This window comes from Hipposideros armiger, unplaced genomic scaffold, assembly GCF_001890085.2.
Source record: "Hipposideros armiger isolate ML-2016 unplaced genomic scaffold, ASM189008v1 scaffold_317, whole genome shotgun sequence".
Taxonomy (NCBI): Eukaryota; Metazoa; Chordata; class Mammalia; order Chiroptera; family Hipposideridae; genus Hipposideros; species Hipposideros armiger.
In genome coordinates, this window is record NW_017731667.1 from 1670677 (window position 1) to 1674067 (window position 3391).

The following is a 3391-nucleotide window of genomic DNA, read 5'->3' on the forward strand; positions in this document are numbered from 1 at the left end:
CTCCCTACAGAGGCTCTGGGAGAGATTGTGTTCCTTGCTTTTTCCAGCTTCTGGTGGATCAAGGCATTTTTTTGGCTCGGTCACTCTAATCTTTGCCTCCTTTTTCATATCACCTTCTCTTCTGTGTATCTCTCTCAGAACTCCTTGTGCCTCTATCTTGTAATGATACATGTGATTGCATTTAGGGTCCACCTGGATAATCCAGGATAAACTTAACCTCTCAAGATACTTAATCACATATTTTGCCATATAAAGTAACATTTATAGGTTCCAGGGATTTGACACTGATTTTTTTTGGGGGGGGTGGGGCTTGGGAGTGGGCAGGTTCACTTCTCAGTTTAATGCAGTCTACATGTCTTATTCATTTTGGAAGGTCAATTCTAATTTTTACTTACCCTGAAGTGAGTTTTAATTTTACTATTGCAATTTATTATATTAGTCTACCTGCATATATCTTGTTTTGTTTGTTTGTTTGCTTTTTATCTGTTGTCTTTTTTTATCTCAAACTATTTTGCATTGCAATAGTCAAGTTTTGTAGCATAGAAAAAATGTATTTTTGAATAACAAGAATCTGAAACAGATAGTTTAAAATTTCTTCTTCTGTTTCCTTTATTAATTTTCTTCCAGAAATGTATTTTTCTTTTTAGCCTCTTCTTGTAGTATTTTTTCATAAACTTTGTATATGCTTCTTTTTAAAAATTTGCTGGGGTTGGCCGAGTGGCTCAGTTGGTTAAGAGTTGGCTTGGGGGTGCAAGCTCTGAGCAGCAGGGCCGCCAGTTTGGATCCCACATGGGCCAGTGATGCTGCACCCTCTACAACTAAGATTGTGAACAGCAGCTTGACCTGGAGCTTGGGTACCATGAGTGGCCGGCAGCAAGCGTGAGCCACCGTGAGCCATCATGAGCCACAGTGAGCGGCTGTCCAATGAACAGCGACTGACTGCCTCAGCCGGGAAGAGCGCAATGATCATAATACCAACATGGGCCAGTGAAGCAGTGTCCTCCACAACTAGACTGAAGAACAAAAGGACAGCAACTTGTATGTTCCCCTCCCCCAATTCCCTAATAAAATCTTTTTAAAAATGAATTGCCAAAGAACATAAATACACATCTTGACTTTAGCCCTTCTCACTGCCTATTCAAATGTTAATAAAACCCTTTCACATCTAAAGCTGCAGAGAGGGGTGCTATGCAAATGTCTTAAGCCCATTTCTAAAAAACTGTGTGTTGAACTCTCCCTTTCAGTTTTTTGTACACCTTACTTCTTTTGGAATACTGAGCCTGTTTTGCTTTACCTGGACTGCTACTATTCATTTGTTACATCTAAGCTTACGTACCATTTCTGTCAAGAAGTCTTTCTTGGCCTCCCAATACTGAATGAGATGCCCTGCCTATATGTACTTAGGACACCTTGTACTTACTGATCACATCATGTATCTTACTGCATTATAATTGTCTGTCTCTCCAATAGACAGTGAACAACTTGAGGGAACAAATTGTGATTTGTTCATATTATTTCCTCAAAACCTAGCACAATGCCTAGCACTAGTAGGCGATCAACATGAATTTGTTGAATTGTGACTTTAGAACATGTCACCTACACAAGTTCTTTTCTAAACCATCAAAGTTTGTTCATAACCTTTATTCTGGGTTCACATAATACCATGTACTGACCTTTATCATAAAAATATCACAATGTGTGGTGATTTTATAATAACAAGAATTAGGATGCATTAGGCATTTACTACATGCTAGACATTATGCTAAACAATTTACCTGTACTATCTCATTTTATTTAGCCCTCACGATGACCCTGTGAGTTAGTATTATTATTATTCCATTTTAAGATGAAGAAATGGGCAAAAAGAAGTTGCATATTGATCAAAGTGACACAGTTAGCAAATGGCAAAGCTCGGTTCTTAACCTAGACAATTTGACTTCAGACATCATTCTATTAACCAGTATACTATATTTCTCCCATGTTTCCTTCTGTTTCTAACACCAAACTGTCAGAAAATTCTTAGTGGCATATATTGCATCTTCCTTCCATTGCCTACTACAATATATCTTGAAGAGTAGCTGCTCAATAAATTTGCTGTATGAACAACTGAATGACATAAAGTGAAGTTCAGATAACTTCTCCATATGAGTTCAAATATATTATTATTTCAGAATATAAAAATACAGCCTATAAAATTATATTCAGTACTCACAGAATTTTAAAAAAGTGTATGGATAAGCATCATTAAAAATATAGCTAAAATATACAGCCCAGATCCCTAAAGAGATATTAAATACATTTACTTTCACCCAATATATAAAGAATATTATTACTTTTACTTATATCTTGATATAATTTACTAACAATGGGCCAAAATTTTAACAATAATTAAAATCCTCAAAAATTGTATCAGTTAAATTTCTGGTCAAGATGGAGGAGTAGGTAAATGTTGTACTTATCTCCTCTCACTATCACATCAAAATTACAACTAAACTACAGAACAACTACAATTGAGAATTGCCTGAACTCTACTGAACCAAAGGCCTACAACTAAGGACATAGAAAAGAAGCTACCTCGAGACTGGTAGGAAGGGCAGAGATGCTGAATAAGCTGGCCCCACACCTGTGTGTAACAATTAAAATCTGGGAGGGGTATGTCAGTGGTGGAGGTTCCCCCTTCCCCAGACTGAGTAGTCCCAGCCCCATACCAGGCTCCGGATCCCAGGGTTTCAGTGTTGAAGAGAGAAGTCCCCACAACTTCTGGCTGACAGCCAGCAAAGATTGTGGCTGAGGGATGTTGCAGTCCCAGGCAGTCCTCTAAAAGGGCCCATTCATGGACTTAATTGCTAATGTACTCAGTCACTCTGAGCTCCAGCATTGGGGTGGCAGCTCAAAAGGTGCTAGGGACATACGGGGAGGAACTGAATTGTCTGGGTTTAGAGCAAGGGCTGAAGGGGCAGCTTTCTCCTAAATGAAGGAGCTGGAGAACACCATTGTTTCTTTGTTGAGCCCTTCCCCCTCCCAGTGTGCAGATGCAGACGGCCTCCATATCTGAGTCTCCAGCAACCTGCTTAACACCATTCATTGTCCCCACCCTGGTGATTCTGAGAACCTGCCCCACCCAACTTGTGGGCATACCGAAGCTGCTTCCAGTGGCTTTTCTATACAAACAGCCTGTCTTTTTTTTCTTATGTTTGGTCTTTATTTTTATTTTTTATTTTTTTTATTGTTAGTTTCAGGTGTACAGAACAATGCAATAGTTACCCTTTTCACCCTCACAAAGTAACAACTCCCCTCCCCCCATCCACTGCCCTCCCACCCCCGATATCATGCTTATCTATTACAATTCCATTGAATCCGTTCCCGCACTCTACTCCGTGTCCCGAGGTTA